The 22,779-nt window shown below is 44.4% G+C and overlaps 1 protein-coding gene across 5 annotated transcripts in view; it reads left to right on the plus strand.

Annotated features, from left to right (window-relative positions):
* The first annotated feature begins 799 nt into the window (after positions 1-799).
* tanc2a (tetratricopeptide repeat, ankyrin repeat and coiled-coil containing 2a) overlaps positions 800-22,779 on the plus strand; it is a 1,096,529-nt gene continuing 1,074,549 nt past the window's right edge. For all 5 annotated transcript variants that reach the window (XM_085966617.1, XM_085966618.1, XM_085966619.1 and 2 more), the window contains exon 1: positions 800-1,163. The gene's annotated coding sequence lies outside the window, so the exon portion shown is untranslated. The remainder of the gene's footprint in view (positions 1,164-22,779) is intronic.

Consider the following 22,779-nt stretch of genomic DNA (forward strand, 5'->3'; position numbering starts at 1 on the left):
TCGGCCCTTCGAGCCTGCTCCGTCATTCAACGAGATCATGGTTGATCATCCAAACCCTAGCACCCGGTCCCTACACCGACAGCCATCCCACCCAAGCTCTAACCCCGTAACCCCGTAACCCCACGTATTTAATCCCCCCTAACACTAAGAGCCAATTTTTTTATCATGGCTAATCAACCTAACCCGCACATCTTTGGACTGTGGGAGGAAACCGGAGCACCCGGAGAAAACCCACGCAAACACGAGGAGAATGTGCAAACTCCACACAGTCACCCGAGGCCGGATTTGAACCCGGGTCCCTGGCGCTGTGAAGCAACAGTGCTAACCACTATGCCACCGTGCTGAAGAGAATTGAAGAGCTGGAATAACAACAGAAAATGCTGAAAATACTCAGCAGGCCAGGCAGCATCCGTGGAGAGAGAAACAGAGTAAAAGTGAAGGGCCGGAGTTGGCCAAGAGATTCCTGATGCTGCTGACAGGAGGCGCTGTAACCACCATTAGCCGCTCTCACCTGATCCAACCTCAATCCAACCTGCAAGGCTTACAGGCCCCGCCTTCCCGGCCAACCCATTGGCCCTCACACCTCATGAATATTCCAACGAATTAATATTCCCCCCACCCGCTAAATTGATTGGCAACCTATCCCGTCAATTACGGTGGCTTCGCACTGCGATTGGTCGGACGGCTTGTTGCGCTCCCTACCAATCGGAGTGGTGGACGGCGGGAGCCGGCGGTGTGATTGGCTGAGAGTGGTATGGGGCGGATCCGGCCCGGCCCCTGCCCCGCCCCTCGGCTCGCGGTGCCTGAGGTGTGAGCGCGCGGCTCTAGCGGTGAGCGTCCGCTTGTCGGTGGAGATTGCGATCGAGCGAAGTGCGGGGGACAGGGCTTTGATTTGAAGGCAAAAAAACTGACAGGAAAGATAGTTTTTTTTCACTTTTTGATTTTTGTCAAAGCGAGAAAAGGATTTTTGGAGGAAAAAAAAATTCCACACACACATACCACACACAAAATTTGACGCCTGAAAGGATTGTAAGCGGTGCCGGGGATGGCGGGGTCCCGAGCGGGGAATGGCGGCCTCCCGCTTCTGCTCCTCAGCCGCCAGTGAAGGAGGCTTTTTTCCCGGCGCCACCGACACACGGGGAGACGACGGCTGTCCACCTCAGGTGAGAGAGAAAAGGGGAAAAAAAAAACCCCACCGAGCTTGAGGGGCAAATAAACCGCAGCAACGGACCGGGGGTGGGGAGGGCAGATAACGCTGCCGGCAGCACCCGTGTTTATTCTCTAAAGGGGAAAGGTAGCATGCACCCTTGGTATTGACAACCCCTTCTGCATATATCATTATTATTATTATTATTATGCATATAGAGAATGCTTCAATTATAATATCCTATTTTGCTATCAATGTTGTGTTGTGTCAGTTATAGCCAGAGCAACACTCGGGATGGTGGTTTTTTTGTGTGTCGTGCTGTTCTCCACTCCTCCAAGAAAACAAAAGGATATATATGTGTGCTAATATATCAGGTGGAATCATCACTCGTGGATGCTGAAATAAATGGGTGTGTGTAGAGTTTAGTGCTAGGATTGAATGTTGGGGGAGGGATTGATTTCTCTCCATCAGGAAATTGGGATTTCATGGAAGAATCAGTTATGAACTCCAGTATGATTTGGACAGGTTGGGTGATTGGGTAGATGCATGGCAGATGCAGTATAATGTGGATAAATGCGAGGTTATCCACTTTGGTGGCAAAAACAGGAAGGCAGATTATTATCTGAACGGCAATAGATTGGGAGAAGGGGAAGTGCAACGAGACCTGGGTGTTCTTGTGCACCAGTTGCTGAAGGTAAGCATGCAGGTGCAGCAGGTGGTTAAGGCGGCAAATGGTATGTTGGCCTTCGTAGCAAGAGGGTTCGAGTACAGGTACAAGGATGTCTTGCTGCAGTTGTCATGGCCTTGGTGAGACCACACCTTGAGTATTGTGTGCAGTTTTGGTCGCCTTATCTGAGGAAGGATGTTCTTGCCATGGAGGATGTGCAGCGAAGATTCACCAGACTGATACCTGGGATGGCAGGAATGACGTATGAGGAGAGATTGGGTCGATTGGGCTTATACTCGCTGGAGTTTAGAAGAATGAGAGGGGATCTCATTGAAACTTATAAAAATTCTAACGGGACTAGACAGACTAGATGCAGGAAGGCTGTTCCCGATGGCGGGGGAGCCCAGAACCGGGGGTCACAGTCTAAGGATAAGGGGTAAGCCATTTAGGACAGAGATGAGAAGGAATTTCTTCACCCAGAGAGTGGTGAACCTGTGGAATTCTCTACCACAGAAGGCAGTTGAGGCCAATTCTTAATTATATTCAAGAAGGAGTTGGATATATTTCTTAAGGCTAAAGGGATCAAGGGATATGGAGAGAAGGCAGGGACAGGGTACTGAATTTGGATGATCAGCCATGATCTCATTGAATGGCGGAGCAGGCTCGAGGGGCCGAATGGCCTACTCCTACTCCTATCTTCTATGTTTCTATGTATATATAGATTCAAAATATGTGTACAGAACATCCCTGTGGTTACATATTAAAATCAAATCAAGACACTACTTTTACAATAGCTGGAAATCTGAAATAACAGAAAATGCTGGAAATACTCAGCAGGCCAGGCAGCATCTGTGGAGAGAGAAACAGTTAACGTTTCAGGTCTGGGACCCTTCATCAGAACTGGAAAAAGCTGGAAATGTAACATATTAAGCAGGTGCAGAGGCGGGGGGAAGAACATACTGTGCTTATGTAAGAGGCAGGAAAGATAAAATGTTGCAAATGGGAATGGCAAAATCATACAGCATGAAAAATGGGGGCAGGGATTATTATCTGAAATTGTTGAACTCGAGTCCGGCAGCTGTAAAGTGCCTAATTGAAAGATGAGGTGCTGTTCCTCGAGCTTACGTTGAGCTTCATTGGAACAATGTAATAGGCCGAGGACAGAGAGATCAGAGCGGGAGTGAAGTGGAGAATTAAAGTGACAGGTGACCGGAAGCTCCGGGTCACCCTTATGGACTGAATGGAGGTGTTCCGCAAAGCGGTCGCCCAATCTGCGTTTGGTCTCCCCAACGTAGAGGAGACCGCATCGTGAGCAGCGAATACAGTATTAAATTGCAAGAAGTACAAGTAAATTGCTGTTTCACCTGGAAAGGGTGTTTGGGGCCCTGGACATTGGGAAGGGAGGAGGTGAAAGGGCAGGTGTTGCATCTCCTGCGCTTGCACAGGAAGGAGAAGGGGTGGTGTTAGGGGTGATTGAGGAGTGGACCAGGGTGTCGCGGAGGGAGCGGTCCCTTCGGAATGCTGAAAGGGGAGGTGAGGGGAAGATGTGTTTGGTGGTGGGTTCACATTGGAGGTGGCGGAAGTGGCACTACTTTTGGTAGGCAAGTTCACTTCACTTGGCTGCTGGATAACGGAACAGTAACCTTGGAAAGGAAAATAATTTAGTGGTATGCCTGTGGATAATTGAAATGAACATGTCAGTTGACATAGTTTTAAAAGAAAAATATTCCCCATCCTGTTATTGTGGAAAATAACCTGATGAAAATATGAATAATTCACAACTGTCAGGATAAATCATGAATTTCCATGGATTTCTAAAATATAAATGGCGTGCAAAAATACTTGTGTTTGTAATTAAATACTGAAAGCTGTTGACTCTCTACCTGCTGTCTTTGGTTAAATTAACTCAATGCTTCTTGTCATGTGCATAATTTAAAGTTGCACATCCAGAGTATATATATATAAATTAATATAGTAGCTACATGTAGTAGCAGTCTGTGATCATTGATGACTTTTTGTTTGGAACCCAGGAAAGTGAGATTAGCTACTGGCAGTAAATATATATTAATATCTATGTTATACGTAAGGGGAAGAGGAGCTATATCCTATCCCCACAATGTAGATGTGAGCTTCTAAAATTTTTTTTTGAATGTTATTGAGTTGTACAACATTTCGCCCCCCCCCTCCCATTTCTCATGTACATGCTGCCCCTTGACGACGACATTCGAAAACGCAGCGTCAGTTTCCACATGTACACTGATGACTACCTCACCACCACTTCCCTCGACCCCTCCACGGTCTCTAAATTGTCAGACTACTTGTCCGACATCCAGTTCTGGATGAGTAGAAACTTTCTCCAATTAAATATTGGGAAGACCGAAGCCATTGTTTTCGGTTCCCGCCACAAACTCTGTTCCCTAGCCACTGACTCCATCCCTCTCCCTAACATCTACCTGAAGCTGAACCACACTGTTTGCAATCTTGGTGTAATATTTGACCCTGCAATGAGCTTCCGACCACACATCCGTGGCATAACTAAGATTGCCTATTTCCATCTCCACAATGTCGCCTGTCTCCGCCCTTGCCTCAGCTCATCCGCTGCTGAAACCCTCAGCCATGCCTTTGTTACCTCCAGACTTGACTATTCCAACGCACTCCTGGCTGGCCTCCCACATTCTACTCTACGTAAACTTGAGGTCATCCAAAACTTGGCTGCCCTTGTCCTAACTCGCACCAAGTCCCTGTGCTCGCTGACCTACAGTGGCTCCCGGTTAAGCAACGCCTCCATTTTAAAATTCTCATCCTTGTTTTCAAATCCCTCCATGGCCTCGCTCTTCCCTATCTCTGTTATCTCCTCCAGCCCCACAACCCCTCCGAGATATCTGCGCTCCTCTAATTCTGCCCTCTTGAGCATCCCTTATTATAATCGCTCAACCATTGGTGGTTGTGCCTTCTGTTGCCTAGGCCCTAAGCTCTCTAATTCACTCCCTAAACACCTCCACCTCTCTTTCCTCCTTTACGACACTCCTTAAAACCTATCTCTTTGACCAAGCCTTTGGTCACTGCCCTAATTTCTCCTTATGTGGCTCGGTGTCAAATTTTTTGTCTTATAATACTCCTGTGAAGTGCCTTGGGGTGTTTTACTATGTTAAAGGGGCGATATAAATACAAATTGTTGTACCAGGTTGTATGCTTTCACATGTCCTGGTAGAATACAGAACGAGTACATGCCCCTTTCCAGGTTACACAATATTTGTAGATGCAAACATTGAGAGCTCTATACATATACGCAATCCTTCACATTTGGGTAGAGTTACTAGTTGACAGGATTAGTGTCTTTCTGTCGACTCTCAGGTCGCAGGGGAGGAAGAGTGAGGCTCTATTAAGCTTTATTTTAAGGAAGAGCCAAAAAAATCCTTTTTTTCAACATCAGCTTGGCAACTTCTAATATAATCGAATTATTATTTGAAACATTACATTTTAGCTTTTTCCTCATCATTTGAAAGACTGGATTTCCTAGTTCTTGCCATTGGTAATGTTTGTTTTAATAAGGTGGGGCATATATCGGGGGGGAAAAATTTGGTTGCTGTACGCCTCCTGAATGGAGTACAAAGCAACTAGCGCCCGGGCACGGCAATGTTTGCACCGCTCGCAAAATTGACCAGACATTTTGCGACGGCGCTAAACATTACTGCCACGATCTCCTGTGCCCGCAGATCGTGACATCAGTCGAGCGTGCAGCGCCCCGGACTGGATATTGAGTGCTTTTCCGCCTGCCACTAGCAACGACAGGTTGAGGGGAACATTTTGCATTCGGGAAGGGACTGGGGGAGTGCTATTTAAAGGTGACTGCTTCCTGCCTTTTTTTGTCGGCGACATTTTTGCACCACGCATTCAGAGAGAGACTTCTGGAGAGATTCAACGCTGTGTGAAGGAGTTTTGGGTACTGAGCAGCACTTTGCAGGTTCATTTTGATTTGACCTTCCTTGCATCGATTTAGAAGAGACTATGGGGGCTGCACTCAGCTCTTTCCCTGGGCCTCTCCATTGTTCTTTCCAGCAGATTTGATGTACAGGTCTCTCCAGGCTGAGATTCAAGGCTGCAATGAGCAGGGTGTGGATGGAGAGGAAGATCGACCCTCCCCTTTAAGAACTGGCCGGCGCCAGTGTGTCTGTGTTCCATTGCTGACTGACATCACATGAGCTTTGCCAGCACTCCTTGGTGTTGGCGCCTTAAGAGGGGTGTAACGCCTGATTTAGCGCTCCAATCGCCTCCAGGGGCGATAGAAGCCAAGTTTGCAGTCTGAGGCGATAATTAGCGCCAGGTGCCAAACTTTGCGCCCGTCCGATAATTGCGCCCCAAACGGGGCGATACTGAATTTCTCCCCCCAGATGTTTAATTTGCTGAGAACTTCAATAGTAAAATTTGGTCTTCATTTGCAATAGAAAGGAAGGGCAACAGTAGTGCCAATTTATAAAAGGGAGCAAAACCATGCCTCTGGGAACTGAGAAACCATAGTAGGTAAACCTGAAGGAAGGCATAATGAAGTAACCAGAGAAATATAGACTAATAAGAGGGTGTCAGCGTGGCTTTGAGAGCAATGTCATGCCTGATAAATCTACTGGATTTCTTTGAAGGGTTAACAAACTTTGTGTTCAAGGAAATGTTATATGTTTAAGTATTAGCAGTGCCACACGTGATAAAAAGGTTGGAAGACAAGGAATTGGGGGGAGGAGGGAAGCTTCTGAAGTGGATTGGAAATTGGCTGAATTGGAAGAAGCATTAAAAAAAAAAGTAGCTGCATGTGGAGCTGCATCAACTTGCAAGGAGGTGACTAGAAGGGTGCATCTGAGATCAGTGTTTGGGCTGTTATTTTTACAATGTACATATATATGATTTGGGAAATAACAATAGAAAATGCTGGAAAAACTCAGCAGGCCAGGCAACATCCGTGGAGAGAAATTAGAGTCGACGTTTCAGGTCTAACCCTTTTTCAAAACCCTTTTTGAAAAGGGTTAGACCCGAAACGTCGACTCTAATTTCTCTCCACGGATGTTGCCTAGCCTGCTGAGTTTTTCCAGCATTTTCTGTTATTTCGGATTTCCAGCATCTGCAGTATTTTGCTATCGTATATGATTTGGGAACGGGTACATAACAGCTCTTTGTATCATGTTTGCTGGCAGAAAACTGGCGAGGAGAGCTTGCAAATAACATGGACCAAGGGGATCAAATTCAGTGGGATTTGGATACATTAGGATGTTGGTCTGACAAGTGACACATCTTGTTTGATGTGCATAAGTGCATTGTGGTGAGAATAAGCATTGGAAATGAAAAATTAAGCCGCCTTGGTGTACAGGACAGACTATACAATATGGATCTGGAAACATTGGTGGACAGCTTGCCGAAACCATTTAGCAGCAATAGAGAAAATTAACAAAATCTTAAGTCAGCTAGATGAAGCATAAGTCCCAAAAATTGATAATGAGCTTGTATAGTCCTACCTTGAGTACAGTCTACAACTCTGTGGGGGCATCCTGGCATTGGAGAGGGCGCAGTAAAAGGCCACTAAATTGATATCCTGGATTAGGCAGTTGAACTACTAGGAGAAGCTAAAGAAACTGGGAATGTTCATAGTGGATTTTAGGAGGTCTTATTGGAGATGGGCCATAAATGCTAGCCTTGCCAGTGATGCCCACATCCCATGAATGAATAAAAAAAAAAATCAGGGCCAATCAGCATGGATTTCTAAAGGGGAAGTTGCACATGACTAACCTTTTGAGACTTTTTTAAAGGAATGAGTCAGGAAAAGCAATATGAATTTGATAAGGTAACACATAAAACATACAACAAAGATAATGGCAAATGGAATTAAGGGGTAGGTGGCCACATGGACAGAAGTGGTATGACAGAAAGTAAAGGGTAGGGGATAAGCAAAGCTTTTTGTATTGGAAATATGTGGTGATTGCTGTTTCAAAGGGGGACTTTTGTTTTATTATTCTTCAGGATGTAGGTGTCGCTGGCAAGGCCTGTATTTATTGCCCATTCTTAGTTGTCCTCGAGAAGCTGGTGATGGGCCGTCTCCTTGAACCGTTGCAGTCCATGCTGTGAAGGTATTCCGACAATGCTTTTAGGTGGGGAGGTCCAGGATTTTGACCCAGTGAAAATGAAGGAGCGACGATATATGTCCATATCAGGGTGGTGTATGACTTGGAGGTGATGGTGTTGCCATGTAACTGCTGAACTTGTCCTTATGGTGGTGGCGGTTGCTGGTTTGTTAGGTGATGCTGAAGAAGCCTTGGTGACGTGCTGCAGTGTGCTCTGTAGATAGCACACAGTGCAGCCATGGTACGTCAGTGGTGGAGGGGGTGGAAGTTTAAGCTGGTGGATCGGGTGCCGAGCAAGCAGACTGCTTTGTCCTGAATGGTGTTGAGCTTCTTAAGCATTGTTATTGCTGCAGGCAAGTGGAGAGAATTCCATCACAATCCTGACTTTTGCCTTGTAGGTGGTGAAGAGGCTTTGAGGAGTAAGGAGGTGACAGCATTTATGTGACTGTTTTGTTAAGTTTTTGGTCAATGTTAACCCCCAGGATGGGGAATTCGGCGATGGTATGTCATTGAATACCAATGGGAGATGGTTAGGCTGTCTCTTGTTGGTGCTGGTTATTGTCTGGCAATTAAGTGGCAAGTAACATTCGCACCACACATCAGCCGAAGCCTGGATTCATTATCTGAGCAATTGCGAATGGCGCTGAATACTGTGCAGTCATCAGTGAATTGCCCCACTTGTGGCCTGTGTTGGGACTTGTGTTATTTACTATATACTTAAATGATCTGAATTTAGGAATTGAGGAAACAAAATCAAAATTGGCTGGTGACTCCAAATTGTAATGAGGATTGTGAAAGATTGGAGAATGATATAGGTGGACTTAGCAGGAGGGATATAGAAAAAATTGTAGGAATACATTTTGGAAGTAATAGGGGAAGGAAGTACACCATAAAAGGTAAGAACTTAAATGGAGTAGAGGGCCAGAGATACCTTGGTGTGCCAATAGATAAATCATTAAAGGTGAGCAAGTAGGCAAGGTTGTAAAAATGGCAAATTAATTCTTGGTTTTGTATCTAGAGGCATAGGGCTGGATTTTGTCAATGGGGACGTGATGGAGGCAGGACTCCCACTTTTTGGGTTGTAGGCGCGCCTCCATCGATTTGTGGCCAACCCACGCGATTTTCCCTTGATTGACCTTGTTGAGCCCGTCCAGCGGGCTCAGCAGACCAATTAAGGGACATCCGGTTACAGGTGACGTCAGGGATTGACATTTCATCTGTCAAGAGCTTTTGACAGATGAAATATCAGTGTTTGACAGCTCTGTGAAGCTGTCAAGCACTGACAATCTGACTTCTAACTTGAGTCCTTCTCCACAGACTCAGTTAGAAATCTCTCCAGATGGGAAAGCAGAATGCTGCAACTTTTGACAGCTCGCAGCCATTCTGCTTTCTGTGCCGGTGAGATGAAGGACTCCCGAGACCTGAAGGAAGGAAGCCTGCATTAGTAAGTAAAGGTAAGTAAAACTTCTTTAAACACTTTACACACACCAAGCACACTTACCTCTGCACTCATGCACCCATCACTCACCTGAACACCGGACATCTCGAACCCTTCAGCCTGATGGTCCGCCTCGCTAACTTGCCGTGGTTTGGAGCCGTCGGGCAGCCCACACTTCAGGGCTAAAAATAGGGATTAGGCCAAAAACTGCCTGTTAACAGGCAGTTAATTGGCACTAATCCCCTTCCCACCTCGGGGAGGCGGCTCCCAGCACAGGTCGGGTACCTGCCTCCTGGGAAACGGGCATGGGGGCGGGAAGGGTTCGTGCCCCCCGATTCTGCAATTTTCCCCCCACTCCTGCCTCCACGGGGCTTGGAAATTTGAGCCCATAGAATACAAAATGAGGAAATAATTCTGAACTTGTACAAAAACCATAGGCCAGTGATTGGAATATTGTGTCCAGTTTTGGTTACTATATTATCTATATATATATAAAAGAGCTCTTCTGTCTGTCCCGATGTCTGTCCGTGTTCTATACGTTTGAAAGTTACAGAGCGTACTGACGCGCGCGTCGCCTCAAAAGAAAGCTTGCGATTCTGGACCGGTCATAGGCGTATTTACGTTTCGGCCGGACAAAAACCGCGCCCGCGGTATCCGAAAAACGTTCAGCGTTCCGCTCATTAGCATCTCATTAGCGACCGTGTGACGTCGAGGTCGACCAATCGGACGGGCGCGTGCCATCCTACAGTTGAGTGTCGAGCGACTCGATGATTGACCAATCCTACGCTTCGGTGACCTGACCGGTCGACCAATTGGTGCATGTGTGGGCGGGCCTTATCCTTCTGAACCGAGGTGAGTGGCCGCCATCTTGATTTTTCACAATTTTTTTCCCCCACACTTTCTGTGTGTTAGGGAACTAAGGTAAATATTTTAATGATGTGTTAGGGAATTAAATAACAATTTAATAGGGGGGGGGGGGGGAGCCTCGGGAAATCGTGGGGGGGGGGGGGAGAGCCTCGGGAAATCGTTGGGGGGGGGGGGGGAGAGCCTCGGGAAATCGCGGGGGGGGGGGAGCCTTGGGAAATTGCGGGGGGGAGCGCCTCGGGAAATCGCCGGGGGTGGGGGGGGGGAGAGCTGATGAGTTTAAAAAAAAAGAGGCCGCCAGTTGCGCGGCCGCCTTGACGACGGCACGCATTTGCACGGCCCCCGTTACCCCGGCAACGGGGCACGCAGGTGGTCTTGAAACCACGCATGCGCACGGCCCGCCACCCCGTCACGCCAGTTCCGCAGCCGCCTTGACGCCGGCACGCATGCGCACGGCCCCCATGACGCCAGCACACAGCCTCGGGAGATCGCCGGGGGGGGGGGGGGGGTGAGCCTCGGGAAATCGCGGTGGGCGAGGGGAGGGGTGGGGTGGGGGAGGGTAGGTGTGGGGGTGGGGGAGGGAGACAGGGGAGGGGAGGGAGAGGAGGGGAGGGAGAGAGGGGAGGGGAGGGATAGGACAGGGAGAGGACATGACAGGGAGAGGGGGGGGAACACAGGGGCAGGGAGACCAAGCGCCCCAAAATTGCCCTCGCAACGCGGGGCTCCCCAGCTAGTAATGATATAAAAGTAATGGAAAAGGTGTAACCAGGATGTTACAACAGATGAAGGATTTCAGTTAGGAAGAAAGACTTGAAAAAGCGAAGGCTTTTTTTTTATTGGATCTGAGAAGTGGTGCTCTGAGGTTTTAAAGATTCTGAAAGATTATGGTGGGGCAAATATTAAAAGATTATCATTGATCTGTGAGATAATTGCAAAAAAAAGTTAGAGAAAATCTTTACAAGAGGGTGGTTAAAATACTGCATGAAATTCTCTTGTCACCAGCAGTTTAAGCAGAGTCAATAAATACTTCTAAAAGGGAATTAGTTGCTTGGAAAAGAGGAATGTAAAGGTATATGGGGAGTGAGCAGGAAAGTGGAATTAAGCCAGGTGGCACACTGAGAAAAACACTGGCACAGACTTGCTGGGTGGATGAACTGGTGCTTTGCTGTAATTCAAGATTCTAAGGGGTATAGATAAAAGTGACACTAATCTTTGCTATAATTACTGTCTCTATATAATCACAATTTACAAGACAAATGGGCATTGATTTAGAAGAGGGAAGATGATCGAGTTTAGATTTAATTATTTACACCTAGTCTGGAGGAATATATTGGACAGCTTACCTAGGGAGATTGTGTAGGTGGATACTGTTGGCAAATTAATCACTTTTTCTCCTGAAAATAGATATAAAGGGTATGAGATACAGATAATGTATGACAACTTTTTGAACTATGATAAATGCTGAGAGATTATTAGGTTTCCCTTGGCTGGAGAGTCTAGAACTAGGGGGCATAGTCTCAGGATAATGGGCCGGCCTTTTAAGACTGAGATGAGGAGGAATTTCCTCATTTAGAGGGTTGTGAATCTTTGGAATTATCTGCCCCAAGTGCTGTGAATGCTCAGTTGTTGAGTATATTCAAGGCTGAGAGAGAGAGATTTTTGGACTCCAGAAGAATCGAGGGATATGGGGATAGGGCAAGAAAGCGGAGTTGGGGTCAAACATCAGCCACGATCTTATTGAATGACTGAGCAGGCTCGAGGGGCTGTATGGCCCACTCCTGCTCCTAATTCTTATGTTAAGTTCTTATGGTCTGGTCTCTGAGTGATGTGTTTATGAAAACCCAAGTAGTAAGAAGAAAAATATGATGCTGGAAATTGAATTTGGCAATTAATTTAGAACGGATACACTCAAGACTGATGTAATGAAGTCACCCACTGACAGAAAATAAATGCACTATTGAGAAAGAGGGGGAGATGCAGAATTTTCCTGCCACTGCTTTCCTGTCATCCATTTTTCATGGACTGTAAATTATTTTTTCTTTAGGGCCTTATCCTTTTCAGATGTTATATAGTAAACCGAGGTAGCTATAAATACAGGAGCCACGAGTGAAGGGATAAACAATTGTATGCTGAAGTAAGTGTTGGAGAAGGAATATATTATGATGTGGTAACCATGGAGATAGCCACAAACTAGTTCTTCAGGTAAGAAGCGATGGATCTGCATTCAGTCGCTCTCCTACCATTTGACCCAGGAAAAAAAACCCAGCAAGACTAAATAGGGAGAGAAAGGAAACCTTGCTATCCAACACTAGATAAATATATGAAATGTACATCTGCGGGGGGAAATCTAATTCTTTGTTTCCTGAGTGCATAAATGCCCTACAGCTTTTCAGGTTCCATTCACAAGTGAGATAAATCTATGGATTTTACTGCCTAGTGTTGATGTAAAAGGAGAAAGCTGTCCCTTTTTATTTTTGTGCATTTCTTAGAACTGTGAAGATTTTGTCACTCACAGCATTAGTCTGTTTATTTGGTTGAAGCTGAAAATATAAGGGCAGAAACTGTGGCTGGAATTCTCCGGGAGGTCATTGGCGGGTCGGGTCGGATCTCTGATCTGACCTGGCCCGCAGAGGCGGGCGACCCAATTATTGGGTTGTTGACAGACTTAATAATGCTTTTAACCTTTCCTTTTAACTTTCACTGCTCACCCACGGGGTCCACGCTGCTCGCGGACCATGCCTGTGAACCTGAGGCGGGAGTTGAATGGCCATTGCTCCAGCTGATTACTTGACAGTTTCAAATGTACAGTAAAAGCTCCCACCTGACATCATCACTTTCCTCAGCCACAAGCAGTTTCTCAGTCCATTTCCAGCACAGATTCTGCAGGCTTTCCACTTTCCACTCTCCATCCACTCTCCTCATTAGAAGAACTCTCTCACCATTCTGTCAATCTACTTTACCTGCCATTTATTCCATCAACATGGGTGCCCTTTATACTGTCTCACCTTGGTCCTCTGAATCCGACCACGATCAGCCCCAACACCAGCAGCACCAGGCACACCAGCAGCACCAATAATAACACCAACCTTCTCTGCAAGCAACTGATGCTGCATAGGACAGAGGGCATCAGCACATTGCGGCCTGGGATGACCTCACCATGGTCAGATTTACTTCACTTGATGCTGTACACCCTGGCTGCCGCATGATGCACCAGGATGGCACCACCCCACACCAGCACCATAAAGCATCCCTACAATGTCCAAGCCATTCCTTTCACACTCACCACCATTGTGGGGGGTACCGTTATGTCTCGCCATTCACTGCAACTCACTAAGCCACTTCCAAAGGTGTTCACAAATCTGTCCAAGAACGCAAAGTGTTGAAAGTAAAGGTTTCAATGTTTGACAGCACATTAACAGAAACTTTACATGAATATTGGATAAAGCACCCAAGTGGCTACCCTTGTGTGGTGTTAGCTGGTATGATTGCACTAGGATGAGTGTGAGGGGTGGCTAGTGAAATGGGGAAGTGATAATGTAGATAGGGATGGGTGGAGGTGCAAGGTAAGTTGGTGTGAGTAAGGATGCGCAGGAGTAGGGTAGGGAAGGCAGTGTGATGGGGATGTGCTGAGAGGTGAGTGTGGATTTGTACTAATGTTTTGTGATCTAATGAGATCATTGAAAGGTTTGCACCATTGCACTCGGGTCCTCCTGACGACATCCCTGCTTGTGACCTGTGACCCATGAGGAATTAACATATGGAGGGAGTCATGGGAGAACTTGGGTGCAGCCCTGCACCTCTCTGCAATGATTACCAGTGTTTGCAGCACTTCGGTGCTGTAGAACACTGACAGCACAAATGTCAAAAGAAAGTGGGCCATGGTCCCTTTAAGGAAACTGGTTGATGACGCATTATGAATGACGTCACCAGACCCGTTTCCTCTAATTGGCCCGGGAAACACTCTGGGCAGGCTTAACAAACCCTATCAATGTGAATTCATTTACCAGAGCAGGATGGAGCCAGCAGCGGGGCTGTGACTCGCCACAGACATCGCCCGCCCGGACCCGTTGAGGTGAGGAAAATCCCTGCCTGTGACTCTGCGTGAACAATGCAAACCTTCCTGGACATGAGAACAGGGTGCAGAATTTGGGCTACTGTGGTGTAGCCCTATCTCTGACCTGAACTTGTATCTAGTGAGGATGGTAATTTCTGCCATATAGTGCCTAATACTGTGCTCGCGGGAAGAGGGGTGTTTAAAAGGGTGAATATTTTTTTCCAGAATCAATGTTACTATACTTTTTTGGTTTCCCTAGTAGCTTTGCTGTTTAGTCATCTTTTTAAAAATGTTGTATTGCTTTCCATTTGCAAATTTTACTAGTTCACGCCAAGGTTATGAATACTCTATAGGAAACCATAATATAATGGAACTTGAGAGAGTCAGGAAGGAATTTTCCAAAGTTTTTCCTGTTTTTGCCTCCCCCAGAGATTTGTAGCGTCAGTGGTTGGGGAGATTCGTGACCAAGATTAGTATTTAATGTATAGGGAGAGCATGAATAACCTGATTCATATGTCTGTGCGTTTGATGTTCTATATGGCAGCTAAATTTCCTTCACTCGCCACCATTATAGGGTGGACATTCTCCCAAGCCTTTGGTGGTTTATGAGCGTCCTGGGGAGAATCCCTCTGCTTAATTATATTTTCAGTTCTTCCTGATGGGGAGTAGCCTGGTTTGTGCTCAGCGCATCCCTATAATGATGTGGCCGAAGTTGTTTCTTGAGTCAGGAATTGTGCCATGAATGCATATTGGAAGGCCCAAGAACTGTGTTCATTGCATTTTCTAGAATACATTTGTGGAAGGAACAAGAATATCTTGGCGTGTTCCTCTTATTGTAACTGAAATAATTTGATAACTTAGCACAGGCAAAAGTCTCCATTAGTTTCTTTAGAATTAATGCCTCCTGTTTCTAAGAAGTACATCTCGCTTCTTTACAAATACTAGTGAGTCTCATTGAGCTGTTGACAGTAAGTTTGGATGTACTGCTTTATAAGGACCAGACCATAGTAAGTATAACATTGACTTAAAATGGTCGAGAATTGTATTCTGGATTAATACGGCTGACTGATGCGCATCTTTGCATTGTAATGCAATTAAAAAAAAATAAGCAAAGGAGTAACTGTTTGCACACTGAATATTTCATGTGTATACATGTGTTATTGATGCACATGCAGTTTGGTGTGTTCTGTTGAGGTTAAGAATATTATCTCTGTCAAATGCTTTGGCTTAAAAATACTGTTAATGGATGAAACTGGTTAGCTGTTACACCTGTACTGTACCAGTGTCTGGGTCTAACAAAATGCTGCGTATAGCAACAGAGGGGAACCTACCCTCAACTTTATGAACCATTATTTTCATTGCATTTTAATAAGCTGTCATTGGATAAATTAGAACTAAATTGCTGACAGTTGCGCTTAGTTTTCACTGATTATTTCAAAACCATTGTATGTTTATGTTCAGATAACAAGAAATAAGATGAACAGTTGTAGTTGTGACAATTAATGGGATAGAAACACGGCACAGCAAAAATCTTGAAATGAGAGGGTTATGCCTCATAAATGTGCTTAAGTGGTTGTCATTCTTAGGAAATAATTTGAGTGAAATTGAGATTTTGAAGGCAAATTAGTTTATCATTTTCTGTCACGGAATGGAAGGATGTGGTTCAAAACTACAATTCTCCACACTGTGTGTTGGGTCCTTGGGGAGTTGTACCCAGAGGGAAAAAAACTGCACTTTCTAGTGTCCATCTTTAAAATTGCATTGGCAAAAGTCTGGAGTACGTTATCGGTCTGATGCTTGAGGTTTGGAAGGGGACACGACAATGAAGAGAGGAATTAATTATGAAAATGGGAATCGGAAATTTCATTATATTAAATGAAAATGGACATAGTTTTACAAGAATAATATCTTATGGGCTCAATGATGCAACCCATCTGCTCTGCAAAATAGATGCACTTTTTCACCTGTCTTTCAAACGAGTTTCTCTCCATCTCTGCTGAAACCATTGACTCCATGCTGACTTGCATTTCCATAGGTTTTGATTGTGTTTTGACACCTTGCCCAAGTGGTAAGCGTGTTGTTTATTTACCCTGTAAACAAAACGTGAATTCAACCATGTGGGGCATTACAAGAAGTATTCTTACTGTCACTCAGCATCCATATATTTGTGCTTCCAGCAGAGATTGCTGAATAGCATCTCTTTTCTTCCTCCCCCTGCCCAACTTACTTGGCTTTCATTGGAGCCAAGATTAAGCCATATTGTGCTGAGCTTCTTAAACATCTTTTTAAAAATGCTTTTACAAGTGTGGAAGTAGTTTTAAGACAAATGCTCAATGATGTGTGTTGTATAATCGTATCATGACATATTTCTTTATATATTCTATGACTTACCTGAAGAAATGGTAAGATTTGGCATATGGAATGTTATTTACTTTAAGTCAATGAGGACTTGCCTAATAATGAATTCTTGGCAATTTTTATGTCGTGATTTTTGTCTCCTGATCAATTAAGCTTTCCAGTTGAAAGTGGAATGCGATTCATCCCAAAATTTTCACAGATGATTTTCTTAAACTAGCTCTTAACTTTAGCCTGATAGACCAGCAGCTTTGTTTTGCCAATGCATTAAACTTTTTCTAAGGTGTAGGAATTTACTAATTTTCCATATGGAGTTGCACTTTGTCCAGGTCCTCACTGGGGGGAAAAAAGGGGTGTTGAAAATCTGGGGTGACTACCCAGAGTCTTTGTTAAACTCCTTTGTGGCTAGTCATGGAGTGATAATGAACACATGCCCACTGTGACTTTTCAGCTACCTTACTCAGTGTGCATTTATTTTATTTATGGTAGTTATGAAATACATATTTTTATATTTGTATAAATTGGTCATTGAGGTCATGCATTCCAAGAGGGAATATGTTTTACTTGGGTGGGGGGAGGGAGAGAGAGGAGAAAGAGTGATTTGTGATGGGCACATTGTGGAATAGCATAATATTGTTGGAAGATAAATTTTAAAAAGTCACGAAATTTGGGCGGGGTGGGGTGCGTGTAGATTTATCACACTATCCTTTGAATAGATTGGTAGATTGTCATGAAATTCTCTTGTCTGTCAGATGTAAGGGTCTTCAAATCAGTTTGGACAATCTTCACCCAGTTTCTAGGATGTGTGCCTGACACAACTAACGGGAGATTTGTACTAAATTGGCCAACTCAATTGAATGATTGGGAAATGGAACCAGTTGTATTAGGTGTTTTTTTAGGTTTGATTTGAGGCAAATGAACGGGACTGCATAGAGGTATATAAAGAATATAAGAACATAAGAAATAAGAGCAGGAGTAGGCAATACAGCCCCTCGAGCCCGCTCCACCATTCAATAATATCATGGCTGATCATTGCTCTCAACTCCACTTTCCCGCCCCATCTCTATATCCCTTGATTCCCCTAGAGTCCAAAAATCTATCTATCTCAGCCTTGAATATACTCAACGACTCAGCATTCACAGCCCTCTGGGGCAGAGAATTCCAAAGATTCACAACCCTCTGAGTGAAGAAATTCCTCCTCCATCTCAGTCTTAAATGGCCTACCCCTTATCCTGAGACTATGCCCCCTAGTTCTAGACACTCCAGCCAGGGGAAACAACTTCTCAGCATCTACCCTGTCAATCCCCTTCAGAATCTTGTATGTTTCAATGAGATCACCTCTCATTCTTCTAAACTCCAGAGAGTATAGGCCCATTCTACACAATCTCTCCTCATAGGACAGCCCTCTCATCCCAGGAATCAGTCTAGTGAACCTTCGTTGCACTGCCTCCAGTGCAAGTATATCCTTCCTTAGATAAGGAGACCAAAACTGTGCGCAGTACTCCAGGTGTGGTCTCACCAAGGCCCTGTACAATTGTAGCAAGACTTCCTTACTCTTATACTCCAACCCCCTTGCAATAAAGGCCAACATGCCATTTCCCTTTCTTCCTTATTGTTTGCTGCACCTGCATGCTAGCTTTCTGTGTTTCTTGCACGAGGACACCCAAATCTCTCTGAACACCAACATTTGAAAGCTTCTCACCATTTATAAAATATTCTGTTTTTCTATTCTTCCTACCAAAGTGAATAACCTCACATTTCCTGCATTATACTCAATCTGCCACCTTACTACCCACTCACTTAGTCTATCTCTATCCCTTTGCAGACTCTGTGTTCTCCTCACAGCTTACTGTCCCACCTAGCTTTGTATTATCAGCAAACTTGGATACATTACACTCGGTCCCTTCATCTAGGTCATTAATATAGATTGTAAATAGCTGAGGCCCCAACACTGATCCTTGCGGCACTCCATCAGTTACAGTCTGCCAACCTGAAAAAGATCTGTTTATCCCTACTCTCTGTTTTCTGTCTGTTAACCAATCCTCTATCCATGCTACTATATTACCCCCAACCCCATGAGCCCTAACCTTGTGTAATAACCTTTTATTTATGTGGCACCTTATTGAACGCCTTTTGGAAATCCAAATATACTACATCCACTGACTCCCCTTTATCTACCCTGCTGGTTACATCCTCAAAAAACTCTATTTGTCAAACGCGATTTCCCTTTCATAAAACCATGGTGACTCTGCCTAATCATGTTATGATTTTCTAAGTGCCCTGATACCACTTCCTTAACAATGGATTCCAGCATTTTCCCGACGACTGATGTCAGGCTAACTGGCCTGTAGTTCCCTGTTTTTTCTCTCCCTCCTTTCTTGAATAGCGGTGTTACATTTGTGACCTTCCAATCCGCTGGGACCATTATAGAATCTAGGAAATTTTGGAAGATCAAAACCAATGCATCCACTATCTCTTCAGCCACCTCTTTTAGAACCCGAGGATGTAGGCCGTCAGGTCCAGGGGATTTGTCGGCTTTTAGTCCCATCTTTTTCTCTACTTATATTAATTACATTAAGTTCCTCACTCTCATTTGACCCTTGGTTCCCCACCATTTTTGGTATTTTTTTTTGTCTTCTACTGTGAAGACAGATACAGAATATTTGTTTAACATTTCAGCCATTTCCTTATTCCCCATAATAATTTCTCCTGTCTCAGCTTCTAAGGGACCAACGTTTACTTTTGCTACTCTCTTCCTTTTTGCATACTTGTAGAAGCTCTTACAATCTGCTTTTATATTTCTTGCTAGTTTTCTCTCATTCTATTTTTTCCCTTATCAATTTTTTTGGTCAACCTTTGCTGGTTTCTGAAACTCTCCTAATCCTCAGGCTTACTATTATTCTTTGCAACACTCTAAGCTTCTTCTTTCAATCTAATGCTATCCTTAACTTCTTTAGTTAGCCACGGTTGGATCACTTTTCCCGTGGAATTTTTGTTTCTCAGTGGAATGTATTTTTGTTGAGAATTATGAAATATTTCTTTAAATGCTAGCCACTGCTTATCTACCACCATACCTTTTAATCTATTTTTCCAATCTACCCAACTCGCCCCTCATACCTCTGTAATTGCCTTTATTTAAGTTTATTAAGACTCTAGGTTCTAGAATTTCATGTTAATTTTGAGTGACTTGCCTATCATATGATCACTCTGCCCCAGAGGATCCTTTACTATGAGATTGTTAACTAACCATGTCTCATTACACAGTACAGGATATAAAATTGCCTGTTCCCTGGTTGGTTCCATGACATATTGTTCTAGGAAACTGTCCCGAATGCATTCCATGAACTTCTCCTCCAGACTACCTTTGCCAATTTGATTTGTCCAGTCTATATGAAGATTAAAGTCCCCCAGGATTATTGCATTACCTTTGTTGCAAGCTCCTACTATTTCTTGATTAATATTCTGTCCAACGGTACAGCTACTGTTAGGGGGCCTATATACTACTCCTACCAGTGTTTTCTGCCTCTTGTTATTCCTTATCTCCACCCATACTGATTCTACTTCCTGATCTTCCGAGCCGCGATCCTTTCTCGCTATTGTCCTTATGTCATCCTTTATTATCAGGGCTATTCCCCTTCCTTTTCCATTCTGCCTGTCTTTTCGAAACGTCAAGTACCCTGGAACATTTAGTTCCCAACCTTGGCCACCTTGCAACCATGTCTCTGTAATGGCTATTAGATCAAACCCATTATCTCTATTTGTGCCACTAGTTCATCTATCTTGTTACGAATGCTTCATGCATTCAGATAAAGTGCTTTTAATTAAAAATTTTTTTAACCTTTATTCCCTGCTTTAACCTTATTCTCTGCTGCATTGCTACTGTTAAAGAAGTATATGACTACACCTCCAACCTCCCTTTCCTCTCAAGTCCTTGAACGTATTGTCGCCTCCCAAATCCGTGCACATCTTTCCCAGAATTCCATGCTTGAAACCCTCCAGTCAGGTTTCCGCCCCAGTCACAGTACCGAAACGGCTCTTACCAAATTCACAAATGACATCCTATGTGACTGTGACAAGGTAAACTACCCCTCGTCCTTCTCAACCTGTCTGCAGTCTTTGACATGGTTGATCACAGCATCCTCCTCTAACGCCTCTCCACCGTAGCCCAGCTGGGTGGGACTGCACTGGCCTGGTTCCATTCTTATCTATCTAATCATAGCCAGAGAATCACCTGCAATGGCTTCTCTTCCCACTCCCACACTGTCCTGTCCGGTGTCTCTTCCTCCCCCCAACCCCCCGCAAGGATCTATCCTTGGCCCACCTTCTATTTCTCACCTGCCCCTTGGCGACATCATCCGAAAACACAACGTCAGTTTCCACATGTATGCTGACGACACCCAGCTGTACCTCACCACCAGCTCTATCGGCCCCTCCACTGTCTCTAAATTGTCACGCTGCTTGTCTGACATCCATTCTGGGTGAACAGAAATTTCCTCCAACGAAATATTGGGAAGACCGAAGACATTGTCTTCGGTCTCTGCCACAAACTCTGTTCACCCCTATGCTCGCTGACCTACATTGGCTCCAGGTTAAGCAACGCCTCAATTTAAAAATTCTTATCCTTGTTTTCAAATTCCTCCATGCCTCGCCCCTCCCAAACCTGTAATCTCCTCCAGCCCACAACACCCCCCGCCCCCCGAGATATCTGAGCTTCTCTAATTCTGGCCTCTTGAACATTCCCGATTTTAATTGCTCCGCCATTGGTGGCTGTGCCATCAGTTGCAAAGGCCTTGAGCTCTGGAATTCCTTCCCTAAACCTCTTAGCCTCTGTACCTCTCTTTCCTCCTTTAAGACGCTCCTTAAAACCTACCTCTCATCTGCCCAAATATCATCTTATGTGGCTTAGTGTCAAATTTTGTTTTGTAACACTCCCTTGAAGCTCCTTGGGACGTTTTACTACGTTAAAGGTGCTGTATAAATACAAGTTGTTGTTGTTCAGAAAAGTTAAATGCCGAACATTTCTTCAAATTAAATTAGCACCATAAGACAAATAACCATAAATTCAAATGGATGAAAGGCAGATTTAGGACCAACACTAGGAAGTTTTTCACATTATCAATATGTGGAATGGGTTTCTGAGTAGGGTACTAGAGGCAGAAAACCCTTTAATCATTTAAGGAACAGCTTTATTCTGTGATTGGGGGGAGGGGGAAAGCTTAACTTTTTCTGGATGGATAATTAGGATATGCTGAATGTTTGAGAAGTCTGGAGCAGAGGAAGCTTTATTTCCGCATCTGGCTGTGCGGTGACTAACATCGTTTCATGAAAAAAATATAAACAAAAAGTGCAATTATTTTTAAAGGGTGGAAGTGGGATTAAACATCAGGTAAGGAAAGAAGAAAGAACTTGTATTTATTTAGCCCCTTTCATGTTCTTGGCACATCCCAAAGAGCTTCACAGACAATAATTTGCTTTATTGTCTGTGAAAACAGACTGAAAAATTGTACCTGTTGTTCTGTTTTGTGTGCAATACCATATGGAGCATTTACTCGCTATTGAAGGAGCTCAAATTTTCACTTTAAAAAGATGGCAGAGTGGGGTAAGTGGTGCTTCAATGCATGAAATATAGCTGGATGCAAGATAGCATCTACAGCTTACTTAAAGGCAAGGTCCCAATCTTAGCCATGGTGGCAGTCAGTTACTGTATGATTCTTCACAGGAACAGAGAATACAGAAGGCATGTTGCTCATTACTTCTCTCACCTATGGTTGGAGCACAGCATTGGCAGGTTTGGGAGGAAGTTACTTTCCATCCTTTTGGCTGGTGCATGCCTCCGAGAGGAATTAAACCAATGCCTGCATATTTTTAAATTTGTTTGTTTATTAGGTGTGGCCTATATCCGTATCAGCTGATGATTGCCCAAGTTATCTATGAAGAATGATTAGTGGTATGAATATGCGATGTAAAAGGCACTAAAATTAGTCTCCACGGTGGGGAAAAATGGAATATTCTCAATAGTTGGCATATAATTTTATAAGAACAGTGGAGCACATGGGATTAGGACCCCAATTATTTCCAGTGGTTAAGTGCAGACTTTTTGGGTGAGAACGGGTTAACTGTATTCTGCATAGTGATTGCACTTTAGCAATT

This window comes from Somniosus microcephalus, chromosome 24 (assembly GCF_052327205.1).
Source record: "Somniosus microcephalus isolate GS21.2 chromosome 24, FLI_Smic_1.0, whole genome shotgun sequence".
NCBI lineage: Eukaryota > Metazoa > Chordata > Chondrichthyes > Squaliformes > Somniosidae > Somniosus > Somniosus microcephalus.